This window comes from Dermacentor silvarum, chromosome 2 (genome assembly GCF_013339745.2).
Source record: "Dermacentor silvarum isolate Dsil-2018 chromosome 2, BIME_Dsil_1.4, whole genome shotgun sequence".
NCBI lineage: Eukaryota > Metazoa > Arthropoda > Arachnida > Ixodida > Ixodidae > Dermacentor > Dermacentor silvarum.
The window spans coordinates 27,508,834-27,532,950 of NC_051155.1; the positions used below are offsets into that span (position 1 = coordinate 27,508,834).

At 46.0% G+C, this 24,117-nt stretch overlaps 2 non-coding genes across 2 annotated transcripts; both read left to right on the plus strand.

Annotated features, from left to right (window-relative positions):
* The first annotated feature begins 3,514 nt into the window (after positions 1-3,514).
* Positions 3,515-3,586, plus strand: Trnah-gug (transfer RNA histidin (anticodon GUG)). Its single transcript has one exon. It is a non-coding gene; the product is annotated as a tRNA-His (tRNA).
* Positions 3,587-23,064: 19,478 nt separating this feature from the next.
* Trnah-gug (transfer RNA histidin (anticodon GUG)) lies at positions 23,065-23,136 on the plus strand. The gene has a single exon. It is a non-coding gene; the product is annotated as a tRNA-His (tRNA).
* Positions 23,137-24,117: the final 981 nt, after the last annotated feature.

Consider the following 24,117-nt stretch of genomic DNA (forward strand, 5'->3'; position numbering starts at 1 on the left):
CCATCAGCTCTTCGCAACTTAAAGACGAAAGGCTCGGTTTTGCCTTGCGTGTTGCCACAGTAAATGTACGAGGATTGGCGACCAAGAAGCGACAAAATCAACTTAACCGCCTTTTTCTGGAAAAACACTTATACATAGTAGCCGTGCAAGAAACAAAGATTGAAAGTGAGGAGCAGAAGGATCGCATGGTGGAAACTTTTCGAAGGCATTTTAATGTTTGTGTTAGCCACGCAGTAGGCACATCCGGCGGTTGTGCAATTTACATAAGGAATGACGTAGGCATCGAAGGCGAAAAAGTTGTTGCGTCGGAGGCGGGACGATTGCTTGTTCTTGACTTTTCGTATTGTGCAAGGGAATGGCGTGCTATCTGTATATACGCACCAAACACCGATTATGAGCGCGTTGTGTTGTTTGAAGAGTTAGAAAAATTTTTGAAATGCGAAAAATGTTTAATTATGTTTGGCGACTTTAATTGTGTGGCTTTCGCTGAAGATCGAGCCAAAACACCCCTGTACGAGATAAAAGTTCACGGTTGCTTGTTTCACTGCTTCAGGAATATTATTTAGAGGATCTTGGATATTTATTGTTAAGAGGAAGCCGCCCTACCTACACCCATTATCAGCGCGGAAGCTGTGCTAGGCTGGATAGGATATATGTTACAGTCGACCTTGCCAGAGATTGTGACCACTACGAAGTGAAACATGTGTCATTTAGCGACCATAGCCTTGTAATGGCTACACTAGGAACCAACTTGAGAAAAAGCCGTTTTAATTGGGCTTTATGGAAAATCAATGTGAAACTTTTACACGACGGAAAATTTATGGAGTGTGTAACAAGAAGAATTGAACAAATGGCATCCACGGTATCACATGGTTGGGCAGCTGAGTGGGAAAACTTTAAGAGCGCAGTCAAGATGATTGCGATTGAAAGGGGAAGCATTAATAGTCAAATGCAAAAGCGTAATGAAAAAGAACTCCAGTGCCAACTCGATTTTCTTATGTGCATGGAAAGCAGCAATCCCGGCATGTACATAAAAGCAATTCGTGAAGTAAAAAACAAACTGGAAGTAATTGCAACGGAAAAGTATAGGGCCGCAGTGATAAGGGCGCGAGCTGAGAAGATGTGGCTTGGTGAAACGCCCAACAAGCGAGCGATGTCCGATGAAAGAAAATATGCGGCTCAAAATGAAATACGACAGATCCTCTATTGCAACGAAGTGACATCAGACAGGAGTAAAATTGAGCAAGCATTTGTTGAGCATTACAGCGAATTATTTGCGAATAACAAGGGCGGGAAAACTGGGCTAAGAACCGAGGTTATTAACTTAATACCCAGGCTTGATGAACAAGTTAAGACGCGATTAGAACAGCCAATAAGTATAGATGAAGTGAGAAGTGCCATTAAATAATTGGCTCCAGGAAAAACACCCGGACCAGATGGAATAGGCGCAGCTTTTTACAAAATGTTCATCGAGGAAATCAGCCCCATTTTGCATAAGGTAATTCAAAACGCTTATGAGTAAAAATTGTTACCGCCTTCCTTTCGCGCTGCTCATATGGTTTTAATACCTAAAACGGATGATCCTGCGAAACATTTATCAGTAGGGGCCTATCGCCCAATAACTCTTACAAATGTTGACTATAAAATCTACACAAAAAGTTTGGCTAAACGTCTGCAAAGCGTTATCATGCTTCTCGTTGGACCGCACCAGACATGTGGAATAAAAGGGCGTTCGATATGTACAGATGTGCATGTAGCCCGCAGTGTTCTCGAATGCTGTGATGCTATATCAGGACGAGTTGCAATGTTACAACTCGATCTCGCTAAGGCTTTTGACCGTGTCACACACGATGTTCTTTTTTCTGTGTTTCAGCATGCCAATGTTGGCAAAGTGTTATCGTAAGGTTTAAAGATGGCTTATAAGGATTGTACTGTGCGCATTATAGTTAACAAGAACCTCACCCAGAATATTGACGTCCGGTCATCTATAAAACAAGGATGTGCGTTGTCATCACTGCTCTTCGCTCTTTACCTTGAACCTTTCTGCCTTAGTCTAATTAATAACGAAAAGGTACATGGTTTCAGGCTTCAGACGCATCACGTGAAAATCCTTGCCTACGCTGATGGCGTAGGTGTTTTTTGCACTGACCGCAAAAGCATAGAAGCCATTAGCGTCACCAAAGATTTTTGTAAACAGACAGGCTGCGCGATAAACAGGGAGAAAAGTATCGGTTTCTGGCACGGAACATGGGACGTTAAACCAGAAAAATTTGCGAGCCTTACGTGGGCAAGAAGTCCGTCTACGTATTTAGGCGTTCCTCTTGAGCATTATAACCAAACAGAAGATTACTGGGATCACCTGACGCCAAGGGTGAAGGAGAAAGTTGGAGGATGGCAAGGCCGTGAATTATCGATGTTTGCTCGGGCCAGTGCGTGCAATGTGTTTTTGATTGCCAAAGTGTGGTATGTTCTGCAATTTTTATCAATGTCACGCGTCCATGTGCAAAAACTGCACCGAATATTAGCGGTGTTCATTTGGAGCTCCAGTTGGGAGAGAGTTAGCCGAACTAATCTATTTCGCTCAGTGAAAGACGGAGGCCTGGGCCTTTCGCATCTGTTCATCCGGCAGATTGTGTCGCGTTTTATGTTCATGCGGGACCAGAGAGACCCGTTTTTGAGAGAAATGATGCAAATGCGCTTGAAAAATGTATTGCCTGAATTTTTTGTGTCTAGTGCGACTACATTTGATTGTGACGTAAAAGGTTACTTCAGAGAAGTAGTGACGACATTTAGGATACTTAAAACACGCTTCTCTTTCGAGTACCTAAGCCTTGTACCGAGAAAGAAGCTGTATAAAGATTTAATTGATGTGATGATACCAGTCCCATTATACAGATCCCTAAACAATGGAGGCCCAGGGCAGGATGTTTTAAAGAGAGTTAGAAGAATGACTGTTAGAGGAGCTGTTAAAACGTTCTTTTTCAAATTACACACAAACACACTCCCGGTAAAAACATGGCTAGGTGAGAAAGGAATATTTGTACCTTGGACGACCAACTGCCTCTTGTGTAAGAAACCCGAAACCATCGAGCACACGTTTATTGATTGTTGGGATCCAGTATTTTTTTTTTGATGTGTTGCAACGAACCCTGAAGAAAGAGTTACCGATAACACCATATGGAATTCGATACCTTTCAGTACAGAATGAAAATAACGTTCCTTATGACATGATTATGATACTGGGCCTTCATAGCCTTTGGGTCACAAGAATGGCAGTTAGGCACGCAGACCCCAAAATAAAGTCAACCAGGGAAAACTTTATAGAGAACGTAACCTACATGCGCGAGGTATACAGCTCTCTAGCCGAGCCTCCAGATTGGCTTTCGGTACTTGATGACTTGGCAAAAATGAAGAAATTTTAGTCTACCACACTGGTCAAGCGGACCAAAGTGCTTTTTATCTATGTACTTACTTTCTGTTTGAATAAAAGTTCTTAAAAAAAAACCATCGGTGTGCCGTGATCGTATAGTGGTTAGTACCTTGCGTTGTGGCCGCAATAACCCAGGTTCGAATCCTGGTCACGGCAGTATTTTTTTTCTTTTATTTATATCCAGGTAAACGAAAGCACCTCTCGGCACTCGTCACGCAGCTTGCAGTAGTAACACAACCGGTTTCGCAGTGAGAACAAGATGTGCTATTTCTTCCGCCTCCCGTCCTTCGGTGTGCCGTGATCGTATAGTGGTTAGTACCTTGCGTTGTGGCCGCAATAACCCAGGTTCCCATCCTGGTCACGGCAGTATTTTTTTCTTTTATTTATATCCAGGTAAACGAAAGCGCCTCTCGGCACTCTTTTTTCTTTCTTTATTGCCGGTTTGCAACACATTTACAGACATCAAGAAAAACAATGTAAAGAAATTTAAAAGCGCCTGCCACACTTAGGCTGACGCTAGGTATTTAAAAGCACTTGATAGATGCCAGTTCATCTAACACTGAAATCCATTCATTGTCCTCGTTTCTTGCCTTGTACACCTCTCGCATTAGGAGCATGCTCTCTATAAAGTTTTCCCTTGCAGATTGGATTCTAATATGCTCATGGCGTAACCCCATTCGAGTCTTCCATAGACTATGAAGACACAATAACATGAACATATCATGAGGCACTCCATTATCATTAGATGTAGGGAGAAATCGGATTCCGTACGGCGTCACCGGTAGTTCCTTCTTTAATGTACGTTTAAGAACGTCCCACAAGAACACTGCATCGGAGCAGTCCAGAAAAATGTGTTCTATTCTTTCTGGTTTTCTGCATCTTAAACAGTTTACTGACCATGCTAGAAACAGGCCTCTCTCTTCGAGCCATGGCTTAACCGGTAACGTTTCACTGTGAAGTTGAAAGAAAAAGGACTTGGCTGATGAGCGTACGGGCATCCGATTTACCCTTTTTAAGACATTTGCTCCACTTTCTATACAAAATTTGGTCCTATAAATTGGCAAAGGCAGACATATCTCAACAACATCTTTGTATAGCTTTTTGCGTTTAAGACTACTCAAATACTCTAAAGAAAAACGCGCGCACAAAAATTGGTAAGCCCATACAACTTCACGCAGAAAGCCCTTGATAATATTTGTTCTCGCTAGTTGAGTTGACACAATATAATTTGGTAAAACGTCACTCAGACGTTCTTGAAACACAGTTAATAGAAAAACATTTTTTGATCGCGCAAAAACAGAAATCTCGAAACCACTTGCCTCAAGAACAAGTGAGCTAGGCGAAGGCCACCTCGCTTAACTGAGGTGAACAAATTGGTACGGCTCGTACGCTCCCACACAGATCCCCAGATAAAGACGGCAAATTCCCGGTGCATTTTTTGTATGCTCGTTCTAGATGCGCAGAGGGCCTGTAGCACGAACCAAATCTTAGCGACCTACGACAACGTTTCCCATCAAGCCATCCTAGACGCACTTTTGACATTGGAACTAGGAGGGCGAGTATTTCGATGGATCCAAAGCTACTTGACACAAAGGTCCTTGTTTGTACGCACAGAAGATGGTCCGACTACTGACCACTACACATGCCGTGGCGTTCCTCAAGGCGGTGTTCTAAGCCCTATTCTCTTTAACCTCACACTTCTTGGGCTGGCCGATTCCCTACCGGAAACAGTGAGTGTCTCCATCTACGCCGACGACATCTGCATCTGGGCATCAGCGGTGACTCGCCCGCAGGTTCGTGCAAGGTTGCAGAAGGCAGCAACACAGGCAACTGACTATCTTTGCACACAAGGCCTAACCATCTCGACAGAAAAATGTGCGTTAGTCGCTTTTACGCGAAAAGCGATGTCTGGTTATCCAGTGTGCATCAATGGCCAGCGTATCTCCTACAAGAGAAATCATCGGTTTTTGGGTGTCTTTGTTGACCGAGACCTCTCCTGGAGCCCTCAGGTTGCCCACTTGAAGAAGAAGCTCACATCTATGGTTCACGTTTTCAAATTCATCGCCGGTAAAGCGTGGGGATCATCAGTGAGCTCTATGCTACAGTTGTACCGAGCACTTTTTATCGGCTTCCTACGCTATAGCTCTCCCGTGCTTGCTAAAACATGCAAATCAAATCTTCGAGCCCTTCAGAGCGTGCAAGCACAGGCATTACGTGTTTGCCTCGGCCTTCCGCGGAGCGCCTCAACAGCAGGAACAGTTATCACGGCTCAAGACCATCCGATCACAACTTACATGACCATCGACACGCTTAGGGCCCATATTCGCCACGTTTCATGGATGCAATCAAGCTGTCTTGCCTCCCTGCCAGAACGACGAACACGGGCGTCATTCTCCAACGTGGTCAGCATTCATAGTGCCTCCCTACCATCGGGGTTCACACCCTCGACACGTTCACCGTCAGCGTTGTGGTGTTTAAAACAACCTGAAGTGCGCCTTTACGTTCCAGGAATAAGAAAGAATACGGACCTGCCCACTTTGGCCTTGAAGCAAGCAGCTCTCGATTGCTTGCACTCTTTCTACTCTGACCGAATCCACATATATACGGATGGCTCTTCCACTCAGACCAGCTCCACCGGCGCAGTGGTTATACCATCACGATCAATGAGCATCACATACAAGACTTCTCACGTGACATCATCGACCGCTTCGGAGCTTGTTGCCCTCCGAGGTGCCATTGATTATATTAACAACCAACCGGCTAATCGGTGGGTAATATTATGTGATTCAAAGGCGGCCCTACAATGTCTTTTGTCAGCTCTCCGTCGCGGGTCCTGCGAACAACTCGTCTCGGAGATACGAGAAATGCACCACCATACGATCGCAAAAGGACACGACGTCGTGTTTCAGTGGCTGCCGAGTCATTGCGGTATCACCGGCAACGACATCGCCGACGAAGCTGCTAGGAAAGCACACGAAGGAGCAAATATTGTTTATGTACCTTTATTGAGGACTGACGCAGCCCAACACCTAAGCAAGCTGGCGCAAACTATGACATTGGAGAAGTGGCATACAACGGAATTCGCCCAACATTGGTTGCATTCTCTCGACCCATCTATGCAGCTGCGGCTGTTGCCTGGACTTCCTCGAAATGAGGAAACAATGCTGTGCCGCTTACGCTTGGGTGTTGCATTCACCAATGCTTACACGTGTTTGATTGGAATGGCTGATAGCGCCGAGTGTAATGCCTGCGGTGTCGATGAGACTATAGAACACCTACTATGCTACTGTCCATCTCTTCAAAACGAAAGACATGACCTCTGCAACGTTCTCAATAGGCTAGATAGAAGACCGTTCACTTTGAGCAAGATCTTGGGACCATGGCCTCGAATATCACAGCTGCAAAAGGCCACAAAAGCGCTGCTGCGATTTTTAAAAACTACAGGACTGAGTGACCGTCTATGACCCGGACTGATTGATAATCAGTGATAGAACAGAGATCTGTTGCTATGTCGGCGATATCAACAGTGGACTTTCTATTCTTCTCTTAATCTCTCTCTCCCCTTTTTCCTTCCCCCAGTGTAGGGTAGCCAACCGGGCTCAGTCCTGGTTAACCTCCCTGCCTTTCATTAAATCATTTTCTCTCTCTTAGCGACAAGAAAGAGGTTGCATACTGTTGCTCTCGTGAACATGGAAAGGTCCCTTCCACCAAACTTTTTTGTTTTTTCCTTCACTTCTGTGCATCGCTCTTTCCAGTAGCCTTTGGTGTCCCTGAAATGCTGTAGCGGTACACCGAGGTACATACCTCATTGGCGAAGACGTCCAATGTACACTTTCTATATCAGAGGGAATGTCTTCCCAAGCCCCGTGCAATAGTCCTACTGATTTTCCCCAATTAATAACACTCCCTGACATTTTACAGAAATTTCTTGCCACGTCGACCGCTTTAGTGACGCTGTCTTTATCGCTACAAAACACTGCTACATCATCTGCGTATGCTAGTAGCTTTATTTCACTAGAACCTACCCTATAACCTACGATATCGCTACACGAAAGCACCTCTAACAGAAAGGCTCCAAGTATAATGCAAAAAGCAACGGCGACAAACAACATCCCTGTCTCACAGATGATTTGAGTTGTATACTTTCTGTTATTTTCTTATTAATTATAATCTTAGAAACTATTCGATCATAGCACATTTTAACACCTTCTGTTAACACAGATCCAACATTCACATGTTCAAGTACAAGAAAAAGGATTTCATGCGCCACCCTATCGAAGGCCTTTTCCAAATCTAACTGTAGTATTACGACCTTCTCTGAAAAGGCATTCCAACACTCGAGGACCGTTCGTGCCACGTGAATGTTAGTCATAATAGACCGTCCTTTTATTCCACACGTCTGATGTGGTCCTACTAACTTCTGTATGACCGACTGCAGTCGCCTCCCGAGAACTTTTGTGTATAATTTGTAGTCCGTATTTGTAAGGCTAATGGGCGATATGCCCGCACCGAAAGTAAAGTTTGAGGGTCGTCGCTCTTCGGTATTAATACTACATTACTCTCATGGAAGGACGGTGGTAGTACTTGCTTCTCATATGCCTCATTAATTAACTCATGTAAAATTATTGCCATATCCTTTTTAAAAGCCTTATAATAAGCTGCACCTAATCCGTCAGGGCCTGGTGATTTATCTACCGCTAACTCATTTATGGCGTGTTCTATTTCAGCGACAGTAATTGGCTGCTCGAGATTCAGCCTTACATCGTCATCCATCTTTGGAAGAAGCTTCAAAAAGTGATTTTCGAATCCTTCCGCAAGCTCTCGTTCAGTGCCTAACAACTCGCTGTAATGCTCATGAAAAGCCCGCTGAATGTATTAGTTCTCTCGAACAATTTCGTTTCGATATGTGATGGCTCTTATCTCGTTTCGTGAAGCCTAGCACTTTTCGTCCAAAAGCGCTCATTTTGTCGGATTTTCGCCGCACCATAATCTTTCTGCGCGCGCAAGTATAACCGCACCTCGATACTTTTCTTGATCAACGCTTTCTAACTGAACTTTTACTTCTTTTATTCCCTTCGCAAAGATACCTGGGCAAGAACTTTCCATAGTTAGGTAGAAGTCAAGTTGGCATTGTAACTTTTTCTTTTCTTTTTTCCTTCCGGCGTAATGTGCATGATCTTTCCATTGCCATTAACTTCGTTTCCTGCTTGAAACATTCCCATGCTTCCGCAATACATTTACAGTCCTTCTCTAAAAGGTTCTGAATGTTATAGTTAACTTTCTTAACGAAAAGTTCGTCATCTAGCAGTTTGGAATTTAACTTCCACAACGCCCAGTTAAATTTTGGTTTTCTAGGTTCCAACGCCAACATAACTAAACAGTGGTCACTGAAACACACAGATTTTACCTCATAGCTGCTACCAGGCGCGTAGCCAGGGGGGGGGGGGGGGGGCTGATGGGGCTTCAGCCCTCCTCCCCCCCGAAATTTTTTCGTGCTGTCATGCACCGCCGACCAAAACAACCACCGGCGCCGGAAATTATTGTGGATTTTGTCTACAATGTCTTTTTGACACTAGAAAGGACATTTCGGCGCGCAAATTGCGAACTCGGGCTGGATTTCGTGCAAACGCCCATGCAACTAGAGTCACATAACGTAAGGAGCCCCAGCCGAGCACAAAGTTTCAAGGGATTTTCGATAGCGAGCGGGCGCGTCGCGTCATCTCGCAGCGGCACCGGAATCTACGGAGCGCATGGATTTCAATTCCGAAACTTCATGAGTATAAAGTTCTCATACACTTTTGACGCGAAAGTGCAAAGGCGTGCTTCTGATTTTTAATTCTGCAACTTTCTGGGTTTAATGTTTTTATAAACTTGGACCAACATGCACGCACTCGAACGCGCGTGTCTAAGCCGTTCCAGAAATGGAAGCACGTGCTCGCAATCTTCCACGCAGAGGAAAATATTAAATATTACCGCGACTGTCAGCTGGCATCTCATAATTTTCTCCAAACATTTTCAGAAAGCGCGTCCAATGTGATCGATAAGCTGGACTAGGGCGGGCAAAGTAAAATAAGAGAAAACAGAAGAAACTCAACGGCCTATTTAATTTGAGACAGTTCTTTTTTGCGGGCGGCAAGGTCTTGCTCTCCGTGGCGATAGGGACACTGGTCCTATGGATTTAAGTAAAGCCCCCGCTGAAATTACTGGTATTTCCAGAACGCTTCTTCGCATGCAAGCTGATTGTGGAGATACACATCTGAAGAACCATTTCGAAAGTTGCCCCAGTAATGCCTCGTATTTAAACCAGATGTACCAATCCAAATTATAGAAATTTGTGGTGAAATTACCAAAGAAAGCCTAGATGCAAAAGTGAACGCTGCAGGCTGCTTCTCCGTACTTGCTGACGAAACGACGGATATTGCTGGAATCGAACAGCTTACTGTTTGTGCAAGGTACGTAAACAAGGATGTCAACGATATCGAATGAAGAAAGGAAGGAAAATAAGAGGTGAAAGGCAAAGAGGTTAATCAGGTTAAGTGTCCGATTGGCTACTCTGCACAGGGGGATGGGGTAAGGGCAGAAAATATTAGAAAACAAAAGAAGATTAAAAAGAAAACTAAAAGAAACGTATCAGTCCGCACATTCCCCGTACAAAAATGACTGTTGATTTTCTATTGACGTATTGTTGGGGTATTGTTGAATCAACAGTCTTTCAACAAAGTCTCTAAAGTCTTTGAGTTCGCTCAACAGTTGCACAATGATATTACCATTGAGAGCTTCTCAATAAATAATTTATTGAGTAATTTGTGTTGATTTTCGTAGTTGTTTTTTTGTTGTGTAGCAGTTGAGTTTATCGTATACTAATTAGGACTCGCATATGAAGGCGACATTTCAAAACTTTATTAAGAAGCAATCTTTGCGTCATTCTTGTCACTTTGCGGTAGGTAGGTTCTAGTTTGGGCTCGCTTTCGTAAAAAGAAAACAGTGTGTGACCGACTTTGGCACCGAACGTTGACCTTCGAGCGCAGCAGCCCGGTGCTCTAACCTTTAGGCCACGAGCGCACGCGTACGTCTCTCGTTCCGGAACAAGTCAGCGCTTTGATTGGTCGGCGCGCGCGCCCCATGTAACTTCCTCGTCTTCTTGCGACAGCTCGCGCTTTGAGGCGCCATGTTAGACTGTACTATGTCCGGGACCAGCCCGCTTTCGTAGCCGTTTACGCTACGTAAAAACTGCGACGTTGAACCATCTTCATGATCGCCCACGAGTGACTTGCTCGCGGCGTAGAAATGGCATCGTCGTTTTAACATACAACATATGGCATAGCCATAAGTGCGATCCAAAATGCGCACGTTTTAGGGAGCAAAAGAATGTGAAATTCACTTGCAAACACGTTGACTGCGTGCATGGGGAGTTCCCAAAAGTAGACACGGCGGCAGCGCGGATGGTGGCGATAAGGCAGGCGCCGACAAGCGACGACGCTACCTTTGAGCATCGGACGCGCTGTGCGAGCCGTAGGATGCAGGCGCGCACAGGCTGTAAACATACACTTCAGAGGTCTTAGAATTTCCTGTGCCACACCCTGTGTCTCGAAAGCATAATACATTTTTTTATCCAACGGCCGTGGTACTAGATCTCAAACAACGAACGCGCTTTGAGAGCACAGCGCGTTGAAAGAGTTTCGGATTCAGCAACAACCGCAACATTACGCAGCTAATCGCTGTCTCAGCGGCTGCTCCCGACCACGGAGAAAGAATAACAGGAGGCGCAACTCGGCTCCTTCTCGCGTCGTCATAATGTCACGCTGGAGCGCGGCGGCGGACGTCGTGACAGCGCCCCCTACCAAACGCCGGACACCTGACGTATGATCACGTGACGGTTTGTGATGCAGCGGATGCGGGAAGCGCGGGGCTCGGTCGCTCGGTCTTGTCGTCTGCTCGCGCGCGGATGCTTGATGCCTGTGCGCCGCCCTTGCATTAGGTAGCAACAGCTCGAGTACGCTAGCTGAACACGATGCCCGTCGCTAAACGAGACGGCAGCTATTACAACGTTTTCTCGCTAAGCTGGCCGGAGCGCCATGAGACGGGGACCGACCAGTACCGCCCCAAGGAGCAGCGATGACTTTTTCGGCTGGTCAGGGAAGACTGCGCTTCCAAGGTCAGCGTAGTATTTACGCCTGCCGAGCGTTCCGCTGGGGAAATGTTTTTAGCAGACGTTGTCGTTTCTCGTCAGCTCTCGATCCTCGCTTTCTATTGCTCTCGCCCATTCTTGCAGGCGTTCGTCATTTGGAGCTTTGAAAGTTCGAGTGTTTTCCGCGCATTACTTATATCCGCTGTTACAGTTTTGGGACGAAGCATCGGTGCCCCATTTCTGATAATCATGAACCGCATACACAACGAACACTTACATAGTAGAGGAGCAACGGAGGAACTGCAGAACTTAGAAGCGATGATTCTGACTGCGCGAAGCGAGCCGCAGACTCTGCTCTGCTCTGCTGTTCCGTTTTTCCACGTCTTCCCAAACCTGCCGCAGGAATATAATTAAATTTAGTTTCCCCGCAAGGTAGCTATGTATCGCATACTCTGATCGGTGCTTTTTATACTGCATGATGATAAAGATAAACAAATTCTCGTTTTTTGTTACGCCGAAAAATTTGAAAACGCATCAAGTGCAGTTTTCTATACGCGCATGAGTATAGTTGCAAATCGTCTGCTCTTTCCATACGCGCCTGGCTATGATCGCAGATCGTCTGGTCCTTCAAGTGCTCTAGTTTCCTGCTCTTATTGCCGCATAAAAAGCATGTGACCTTAAATTTAAATCTTGAAAAAAATATTTATACCATGACAGTCTATAGGTATTTTATTGCTTGAGTGCAAACCGCGCTGGCGGAAATGTTTTTGCGGCATCAGACAGCTCAGCTCAAACGGCCAGTAGCAGACGACGCCGGGCGCCGTCGGAGAGCAATTTTTTTTTCTTCCGTAACGTGTCCGTGACCGCGGCCGCGGCCGCGCGCACCGCTCCGACTCCGACCGCGAGGGAAGTAGTTCATTCCGTCGCCGCAAGGGGCGCTGCGCCAACGTTCACCACCAGCGCGTCTCCTCCTCTCCCAGCGTGACATTATCACGACCAGTGCTCCCGCTGGCGCCGGCCCAGAGTTTCGCCTCCTGTTATTCTTTCTCCGTGCTCCCGACACTCGCCTTGCAGAAGCATGCGATAAAATTCTTGCCATGGAAGCCTCCCAAGCCTGCAGCTCTCCTATGTTCAGTGAAACAAACGAAGGCCAAAGAGAAATGAAAGAAATCAAACAACAGTTACGCGCCCACGTTATACCTTACTTTTTACCGCGTCATCTGCAAAAATGCTGCAAACTACTTAAACAAGTTCTTGTTCATAAAAATAAAGATATTAGTACTAACTTTTACCCATAGGTGACGCAATAAACGCCTAACCAGTGTTTGAGCATGAGTGTTTTGGTGTGTGCGTGCGTGCGTGACTTTATTGTGAGCAGTCTTTTGCAACGGTATCCAGTGTGCCGTTAGTTTCGTAGTCGCAATTTTGTTAATCATATTATTTATTTCTTACGCTACAAATTAAGTTTTCCTTCAAAATTTCTTATGTTTTCTATGAAAAAAATTATCAATCATTATTTATGGATTTTAGTGGTTATTTTTAGTAGGATCGATTTTATTAACTTAATACGATACTGAGGCTGTGACCGCTTTTCGACTCTGTCACTCGTCTGAACTTGTGCGGTGGTTCGTGCCGCGCGCGCTTTGTTGGAAGCATTTTTCTTTTGTTTTTGGACATTATGACGCAAGTTTTAGTGAAATCGCTCTATGATGATAAGTGGGATGTTTATCCGTTGAAGACGTTTGCTGACGCAGCTACTGATCTTCGGGTGATGTTCGAGCCTGGCAGTTTTGATGAGTTGCGCGGCAGAATTCATGATGGAAGGAAGGCGAACAAAGCCGCAGCCTGACTTCTGCACACAGGTAAGTGATTTCGTTTTCTTGAGCACATAGCTGCGTGTTTTTTTTTTTTTCACTTGGACGATCGTCAGATGTTAAGCACACCGTTCACTTTCTGCAGGCAAACCGCATGCCCTGGAGCGAAAGCGCGCGAAGCTAGCGCTTGCTGCCGCCGCTGCTTCGATTGAAATGTTCGTAATATTAACTGCGCCTCTATTTGCGTTGTGGCTAATGTCGCGGTGTGCTGCAAAATATATTTCGCCTTTTCGGTATGTGCGAGAACAGCCTACCGATAAGCCCTGCATCGGCGCGATGATTACACGGATACAGATCTTAAATGAATAGAGGCGTGGTGGCGACGTCGGCAAAGCCGCCGACGGGCTTGCCTTATCACACATCGCCACCCCAACCGCGATAAGCATATTGTTATATTATCAAACGTGACGTGTTGCCGTTTAAGGCGTACTGCACGCTTTTAATAGGCGATAACTCAAGCGTACCGCCGTTCTCCGATATCTCTTTGAGCTGGGCCGACTCGAATGTGCGTTGCTTGCAGAAACGAAACGAACGCCAGACGGCTCATCGGCGCCTCAAGCTTAAAGCCCCTATATTTATAAAAGTAGCGCCATTCTTAGATCTTGCCGCCACCGCGCTCACCCCGGCGCTTCCTCCTCGCCCTCTCTTAGCCGCCTCCTGTCGCCCCAGCCTCCTCCGCTCCCCCATTGGCCAATCCGTGTCACGTGGAAGTTCGCGTCGTGCTTTTGTATATTTCTTTCTTTCCAGCGCGCTCCGACAGCCATTCTCGGGCCTGTGCGACGAAAGTGCTGTACGCACAAACGGATCAAACGTGTTAGGGACAAGAACTTCGTTGTGATGGCATGCTGCTGCGCCTTAAGTTGCCGCAACCGACAAGGCGAGGGCAAAAGGCTTTTTTTTGTTTACCATCCGGCGTGCGCAAACGCTTGCTGCAACTTGATATTTGCGCCGTCTCGCATCGTCGCGTTGCTACTTCCAAAACGGCATTATTAAGACCAGTTACTGACTGACGAAGCAAAATCGCGCCTCAAAAACGTCTCCGCAGGGCGCGATCGAAGTTTTCCTCGGATTTCCTCTGGTAGCGCGTTAGCTGTTGTCTGCCACGGCAGGCCCGACGCAGGCGGCGCCACTGTCGATATCGCGCCTCGATCGTGCTGGTCGCGCCGAGCGCGATAGTGGAACGGAGGAGGAGGGAAGTGGATGGCGCTACTTTTATAAATATAGGGGCTTTACTCAAGCTAAGCGCCGCACTCGAGCACCGTTAGCGCGGCGAGGAATGGCACGTTCATGAAGATAGCTCACTGCACAGACGCAAGCGTGCAATGCGCACAGGAGGCGTACGCAACGCGCGGCACACAAATCGCGCGGAATGTTCTTAGCCACGCAGCAGCGGATACTAATTCAAAGAAGCGGTGCCGGTTCTCACTAGCACGCTCGCGCGCGCATTGCTCTCGGCGAATTTTTAGGTCTGCCCTGCTGCTCCCGAAGATTCGGACTGCTGCTTGGTATCGGCTGTGTACTATAGCATGGTCTTTCGTGTTGTGAGAGAGCCGGCAATATATTTCACCGGTGTGAAACAAACATCGCTGTGCGTATCTTTGGTAACATTTACTGTAACGATCCATTTCATCATTTTCGCGACGGCCCTCTTGAAAGAGACGCAAATTTTTAATTGCTCGTGTAGTGCGTACTAATATTTAGTGCGTGGTTATGTATATTGTGTGACAGATTTTTAATTTGCATTATCTAATTCTGTCTACATTCCCTTCTCTACAGGTTACACATGCACCAAATGCCCAGGTGCTAACGTGTCGTTCGTGAAGAACAGCTTGGCGTCGTTTCTCGCAAGAGACATCCATTGATCTGCGGCTGATTCACCAGGAAGCTCGCATCTCTGTTGCCACTCTGCGTCAAGTGGGATTTTTAACTATTTTTTTATTCTGCCCTTTGGTGTACGCTGTGACGCTGTGAAGACTTACTTTCATGGACGCTGTGAAGGCTTACTTTCGATGTGTTCTGCCTTTTAGTTGTAAAGAATTGGCTACCTTGTGAGTGGAGGTAGTTCCCTTTCTTGTGAGAATGTTTATCAGCCTAACCAAGTGGTACATGCGTACTTGAAACAGCAGCACAGACGAGGATAATGAAATAAGTAGGAACACATACAAGCGCCGACTCAACTAGAAGTTTATTCTTGAAGACAGGTTGTAAACACATTGGAACTTGACAAAGATAAGAAACCATGTATGCGTGGCCTTTGTGATTAAACAAAATTGTGTTTTCTGTTGTAAGGGGTAGAACGAACAATTGTTTCATCACAAAGACCAGAACACAAGAGAAATTATGGAAGCCTTATTTATTGATTGCAAAGAAGACAAATGCATAAGCTATCTGTTGCTCTTAATGGGAAAGAGTTGGGATTTTTAAAAGAGCTCTCCTCGTTTGGTGGTATCACTTATAGGACATCTTTCACTGTTTTTTTTACCTGCATATTTATACTACAAAACACGTCTTTCGTTCCTTTTTTTTTGTTGCACCGGGCTGTCTGCCACGCATGCATGGCTATTTCTTTGTCAAGTTGGCCAGTGTGCTTAATATCTTTGTCGTCACGAACAAACTTCTAGTTGAGTAAGCATTATTGTGTGTTCCTACCTTATTTCGCCGTTCTCATCTTTGTTTGAGCTGTTTGTAAAGTATGTACACACACGAAATTACCAAAGTATCCGTAAAATTGAGATACATGAAGTTATTTGCACTACTCATTTCTGCAAGAATGGTATAGCTTCTCATCTCGTTTGTTCTTAACGTTGTTGTACAGTTTTTGTAAGATATAGCTTGGAAAGACGTTTTCTGTCAGATTAAATATGCATGTATGTCACTTTCGATATTTTTTTTTCAACATGGGTAGTGCAGCTCCTTCCGTCTTTCAGTTACTGCTTTGTCACAACTTTTATATATTTTATGCAGCGAAATGCTGGTGGAATTGTATATATTTATGTGCGCAAGTGTGGTAAATTGTGTTTTGTATGTGCATTTATTTGCGTTTTTTACTAGCTCTCCAATCTGGCTGTACAGTTATTGAAACCTTTTCTCATGCTTTATAATGAGTCGTTCTAGGCTCTTTGATGCAGGTGACCATTTATTTCACTGTTGGGAATTGCGTTACTGTGTGTCACTCCAGTTGTCTGTGTATTTTATGTCACTTCATTATATCATTGAAACTATTAGCCTTGCATTAGCTTTTTATTGACCGAGGTACCAGTTGCTGTGTAGGGTGAAAAAGGCCTAAAGAAATGATTTCATTAGCTTTGTTCAAGTCCAGTAAAAAATTCACTGATGAGCTCACTAAATTAGAAAATGCCACCAGGAAACTCTTCCGCACCCAAAAGTAACACAAGAAATTAAATAATGTTCACACTCGAGAGGGAAACAGCGCGAAAAAACTCGACAAGAAGGGAGACACACAACAGCGCTTCTTGTCCCTTCTTGTGTGCTTGTGTTTTTTTGCGCTGTTTCCCTCTCAAGTATGCACCGACTAGCCCAAGCCTCTACTGTCTTGAAATACTGTGCAGTTCTTGACTTATGCCAGGGAGGTAAGCTGCTTTTACAGCACAAATGTTTTAGAAGTTTACCTCTGAAAAACACGATTCAGGTGTTTTGTATATATATATATACATGAAGTCATTTGTTTCCAGTTTACTTGTTATTTTGCCTACTCATAGGCAGCCGTAAACCCTTCTGCAAAGTGTTTACTGGGTGTGTGAATCATTTTACTGTAAGGTATCCAGTGGTCTTCATTTTTGTATTTATGCATGCAAGCCAAGAGTTCATGTGTTCAAAGTTAGTTACAAGGGTATGCTTAAGGTCTGCCTTTGAGTCACTTGACTGTTGTTTTTACAAAATATACTTTTTTTCTGCTGTAATTGTGAAATATAATTCTTTCTGCTGTAATGAACTTCAAGTTGAGTGAGCATTCGTGTGTATTCTTATCTTAATTCAGTGTTCGCATCTCTGTTTGAGCTGCTGTTTGTCAAGTCTGTACATACACCAAATTGCCAAAGTGCTCGTAAAATTGTGACACATGAGGCTATTTGCATTGTTTATTCCTGCAAGAAGGCTTATAGGTTTCTATCTTCTGTTTGTTTTTAACATTGCTGTACATCTTTTTAGGTCAAGTTCAAGGAGTCCCTTAGGTAGCTAATAAGAGTGATAACTTTGTACAATTTATCAATTTCATCCATCATCATTGTAGTTTTAAACCCACTAAGTTCTACTTTTCAGTTCTCATGACTCTGCTTTGTGCTGTGCTGTACAGGCACAGGAAGCTTTTTTTATGCTGTAAGTGCAGGTGGTGTTGTATATCTTCCAGAAAAAATTGTGCGAGTTTAACTAGGCATGTGTACACTTTTGCAACATTTTTTGAGCATGTGTGCTATAGTTCTGCTCCCTTACACTTAATAGCACTGTAGGCACTAGCGTATGTCTTCAGGTTTCATACAGTTGTACCTTATATACTGTAATAATGTGTCATGTGCACGCTATATTACATATTAGGGTACATGAAATATGTCAGTCGCTCCTTTGCTTCCGTTCGGATTAGGGAAAGTTATGTGAAGAGGCACCAGGGCATGCAAGTGCAAATAGCAAAGCAATTTCAAAATTAAGTGCACTAAAATGCCACAAGCCCAACAAAATATCAATGATATTTCAGTGGCAATTTTCGAAATATCAATGCCATCTCAACAGGCGCACAATGTACTTTTCAATGCTGTGTCAATAATCACTCAACAAATGGTTAACAGAACAATCACAACAGCATTTCAAGACTGCATCAATGGAAACCCAACAGAAATTCAACAGAACTTACACAATGATATGTCTAAGCACAATGTGCTTTCAATACTAACTCAACAACTATTCAACATTGACTTGCCCAATTGTGTTTCAATAAAATTTCAGTGGCCAATATTCAAGAGCCCTCAACACTTTGCTCAATGATATCCCAACAAACTCCCAATGAATGCTCAATACGATACTCAACATTGACCAATGATATTTCAATGCATTCTCAACAAAAATTTTTGTAAGAGATATAGTTTTTCACTAAGTCCTGTTTCTTTTAAAAGCGTAATAGCGCTTTTAAAGCAGTTCGTTCAGACGTCGGCTGGGACCAGGGACCAAGAATTGTGGCTTCCGTAAGAGGACGGCTGTCTACCTTGTCGAGCGTGGTGCTGAGGAAACGATATCGAAGTGTTTTTAGGTTTCAGCACAGGAATAGATGCCCTCTCTCATGGAGACTGCAGGTTATATGCACATGTGTACAAACTAGAGCACTGCACGGGCTCGGGCTTACCCGAAAGCCCGGGCCCGGCCCGTGGGCCGGGCCGGGCCGGGTAGAGCAGTTTTTTCACGGGCTCGGGCCGGGCTCAGGCACGGCGTGTGCTTTTTGACCCGGGCCCGGGCCGGGCTTTCTCGTGGTGTGCATGTAACGTGCAGCGAGTTATTTTCGGACGTCTGAACTCTGACAAACATGTCTTTTTCGGTATCGGGCCGGGTTCCAGCCTGAGAAAAAGGGGTGGCGGGCCGGGCCAGGCGGGTAACGTAGATTATTTCCGGGCCCGGGCCGGGCCCGGGTCTCGCCATGAAAGTTTTGTTCGGGCTCGGGCGTGCAGCCCAACGTAAAAACGGGCCCGGGCCGGGTCCGGGCTGAAAAAATCGGCCCGTGCAGTGCTCTAGCACAAACTGCTGCATATTCTAGTCGCCCTTCCAGTGCCACTGCCAGCGCAGAGAGATTTTCAAACATGAGATTACTAAAAAGAACACTTGCGCTTTACAATGAGGAACGCATGGTTATGCTGGCGCTTCTATACGCCGACAGAGACGTCGCCATCAACGTGTCGGAAGTTACTGAACGCTTCACTAAACCTCCCCGCCGAGTAAAGTTTATCGTTTAGATAGCGAAGCACCAAGAATCAATGCCTGTAAAAATATGTGTTCCTTCACGTTCCTATATAAGCTCGTAATTATGAAAACGTATGACTGTTCATTAGCTTTTAAAACCACAGAAATTTTCACCGTTTGTTGTAACAGTTAGCATGATAATCAAAATTATCCTGGGAATACAAAAATTACGGGGACATCAATAACCAATTTTGACAAACCTTGCTCATTGAAAGCCCGGAACACGCGGCGTTTCCCAAAAACGCACTCGGATGTTGGGTAAATCAACTTGCCGCATCATCTGTGGCTTTCGTTTGTCCTTTTTTTTCCTTTTTAGCTACATGGGTTTACTTCTTTTTTTAAACGAAGCAATAGCCTTCTTTGACTTGGGGTGCAGAATAATTGTTGCCGCTGCGCAGGCAGTTAAAATACACGTTTTTCATATTGATTTCTGCATTCTTTTTCTCTTATTCTAGCCACATGGTGCTGTCGCGATCGCAGCATGGCCCAAATGCATATCACAATTTCTGAGATCATAGTTTTGTTCTTGTCTGGATCAGAATCAGAATTTGATTATTAAAGGTTGGGGTCGTCTGTCTTTATACTCGTATGCGTGAAGTTTACTGTCTGTGACTGCGCAACATGTTTATTTGTCTTGTTTGACGCATTATATACAATGACGTTTCCTTAGATACGTAGATTTATTGCAGACTTATACGTATATTTAAATATCTTGTTGCGAGGTTTTGTGTATACAAGCAGTGAACTTGGTTTCACGCGACACTTTCTTGCCATTTGTATATTCCATTCTATCTTCGCATTTCTAATCTATATATTGCGGAACTTCTGCTTTTTATATGTACTCGTTGTTGCAACTATAATTTCGGTGCAATTACAATATACGTGCGGTAACATCTGCTGCTGCGCAATCCGTTGCAACGAAGGACAGCGTCATTGAGGTTTTTCCCTGACCGTTGCATTTGTACAAAAATGTAAACGAGGTTGTTAAATGACAAAAATTCATCAAAATATTTGTCAACTTGTTCATTTTATGGCCTTTACGTTTTTCATACCAGCTGAATGCACTGCTTTGCTGGTTTCGAACTGATATAGTTCTAAAGTTCACGTGATATTTTCTTTGCTTATTAGATAGACCAGAAACAAAAACAAACGCGGAAGCACTGATATCAGCTATTACTGCCACAATTTTTGGGACATACGAAGCTATTCTTTTACGAAACAAACACATAATTTACTTGTCTTGACTGTGCGTAGCGTTAAATAACTCGTTTTCAGCACCTAATATACAATGGCATTGGCAATGGCAATGCACTTATTATTGATGTATTTGATGCCTCGACAACTTTTATAAGGAGGAGGCCGCGTTGCAACTTGAGCCCCCCCCCCCCCCCGAAAAAAATTTCTGGCTACGCCACTGGCTGCTACACATTGTAACCAAGTCAGCTGTCATCTATATCCTATCCAATCGTGCGTGGCTGGCTCCTTGAAAAAGCATGAACTTAGGAGTCGCGACATATCCAATGACAAAACCCACATCTACCAAATTGCCTTCGCTTATACTCGTGGCTAAAAATTGCGCGCTTGCGTCTTGAACCGCAGGGCTTAGCACTCGGTCCTCAGCATAGCAAACACAGTTGAAGTCTCCCATCAATAAAATCTTGCTTTGACAATTCAATTGACTTTTAAGGCCTTCAAAGAATACCTTGCGCTCACATACTTTGTTAGGTGCGTAAACACATATCGCTCGCAACTTCACCGCTCCATTTACAAAGTCGCACACTATTTGACGGCCATTAACATCACACACAACATTTTCAATAACTATGTTCAGTGCACTCCGAATAAAAAGGGCGCACCCACCAGCTTTACCACCAGAATGTGATACACACACACAATACCGTGGCCGAAACGCATCTACCATACGGTCCGTTCCTTCTTCACTTTCGACTTTAGTTTCCTGCACGGCGATAATGTCAAGATCAGTTTCCATAAACAGTCTGCTTAGCTGGTACTGTTTTCGTTTAGACCCAAGGCCCCTTACATTAATACTACCTACTCGTATCGTGATATCTGAGGGATTCATTATGCTATGAAGAAAAAACAGACCGACGACACTCTTTGCACACTACTAGCTGCACACTCATGTTTGCTGGTACTGCGCAGCGAAAACCATCCTCTGGACTGCCGACATTGGATGCCATATCTATGAATTTCCATCGTGCAAATTGTGCCTTGTTGCAGTGGCCCGTTGCCACACCGCCCCAAGCAAGCCCCGCCACCCCACCCCTCCCCCCCACCCACTCCGGCAAAAAAGAAAAGTAACACTGGTACACACATTATGACACTATGTCGGCGCCGGTGCCGACGGTTTCCTGACGGGTGGCAAGTTCGGTGCCGGCTTCAGCGTCGATCGACGGACATTGGTGGTCTTCAAGGGTGGCTCGCTTTGAGCCACCTGGCTCTGAGCCCCTGGTTCGCCGTCATTGCTTTCCTCAAGGGTCCTTTTCGCTGCCGCACCGCTGATGTCAATAAGGGTTTCCTTGTCTGTTGGCGTCCTCACTTTCTCTTTAATTCAGTCCTTTGTGGCGACCTTAGTCGCTGCGTCCCTGGCTGGCGTTTCCGCGGCTGGCTCTGCTCCTTGCACTTTACCTTCCTTTCCGGCTTTGACGATTTCGGTACACTCGTCAGGCGTACCCAAGCCTTTCACCTTTGTGTTTTGCGTACCGCTGAAACCACCAGCCGCTTCCTCAGCATCAGCGGCATCCATGACGTGTTCTTCAATGACCTCGTCGATCTTCGCAGGGCCTGCGATGTTCGCATACGTCCGCACACACTGGCTCTCATCGTGCCCAAAGCGCCGGCAAAGGGCACAACGGCGTACGCGGCACTCCCGCCTTATATGTCCTGTGCGGTTGCACCTCAGGCATAACGGAGCCCTTCCAGGGGCCACGAGAAGTGCCATCATACCGGCCACTCGAATTTCATGTGGCAGATTGTCGATGGTCACGCCCGGCTTGAGCTTCAAAGTTACGGTGCGCGTTGTCGACCCTTTGTCCGTGATGCCTTGCACCCGCCAGCGTTGTCTCGCCACGTCAGTAGCTTTTCCTTAAGGGGCGAGAGCCGCACGGACGTCTTCGTCCGGGACATGGTGAAAGAGCCAGAACACCTTCACGCGTACCTCCTGACTTGCAGGGTCCAGCACTAGGCATCTTCTTTCTTTCACCATAATTTCGCCGAACGCCAACATTTTCTTCGTCGCCTCCGAGCTCCTGAAGGCAACCGCCCAAACGTGATTCATCTGGAACGCCCCCAAGCTAACAACCTCGGGCAGCAGTCCCAGACGAGCCAGCGTGTCCCTGAAATCTTCGGCGCGTAAAGGCCTAGCGGTCACATCCCCGTGAAGGAAAACAGTATTCAAAACGCAGGATCCTGTTGGCAATTGCGGCAAAACAACTTCGTATTCCTTGTCTTCATCGGCAATAATCCTGTTTCCGCGGCTCGACTGAGCCGCAAACACCGCTCCACCGGAGCAAGACATTCCGCGTCCGTACCGAACGGTAGCCGCAAGTAGAATCGCCTCTCGGCACTCGTCACGCAGCTTGCAGTAGTAACGCAACCGGTTTCGCAGTGAGAACAAGATGTGCTATTTCTTCCCGCCTCCCGTCCTTCGGTGTGCCGTGATCGTATAGTGGTTAGTACCTTGCGTTGTGGCCGCAATAACCCAGGTTCGAATCCTGGTCACGGCAGTATTTTTTTCTTTTATTTATATCCAGGTAAACGAAAGCGCCTCTCGGCACTCGTCACGCAGCTTGCAGTAGTAACACAACCGGTTTCGCAGTGAGAACAAGATGTGCTATTCATTTTGCTTCCGGCCACCGAGCGTGACGGATCGTCGAATCATGGCCTCTTCAGGGGCAGCGACAGCGGTCACTTTTGGCCGCGGAAACAGGCGCAACGATGAAGATATCGAATATCCGTTTATTCTGCCTCAACTGCCCCAAGGACGATTGCCGATTAATACCGTGTTTTTGCACGGTGATGTGCGTGCGAGACCTTACAAGGTCGAAGATTTCAGGGACGCCCTGCTGCCGACAGGTTTGCTGCCTGAGGTGCTATGCATAGGGGCGTACCAGATTAACCACGTCTGGGCAGTGACCCTCAAGGATGCGACCGCCACAAAACGACTGTTGGCCCTCAAGGAACTACAAGTAAAGGGACGACGGTGCGTCATCGTTGACCCGCCGGACCAGCAGGTGAAGCTTCGGCTTCACTGGCTGCTGTACGGCGTCGCCGACGAGGACGTCCGCACGGCGTTCGCAGCTTTCGGCAAGGTCGAGGAAGTGAGCCGGGAGAGGTGGCGTGTCCAAGGCATGGGAGAAAAGACGTCAACCTCAAGGACCGTGCTGCTGAAGCTGAAAAGTGGCGTCAAGGTGGAGGACCTCCCTCACCAGGTCCGCGTCGGCGGTGAGTTGGCCCTGGTGGTTGTTCCCGGTCGCCCCATGCAGTGCTTGCGCTGCCAAGGCACGGGACACGTCCGCCGGGAGTGCAAAGTCCCTCGCTGTTCACGGTGCAGACGATTCGGCCACGTCGACGCGGACTGTGTGAAATCCTACGCCGCCGTGACAGGCCCAGCTGCGAATGACGTTGCGGCAGAGCACGTCATGGACGTTGTGGAGGCGGAGGACGCTGCCAAAGGAGCTGGAGACCTGGTGCCGTCACCGACAAGC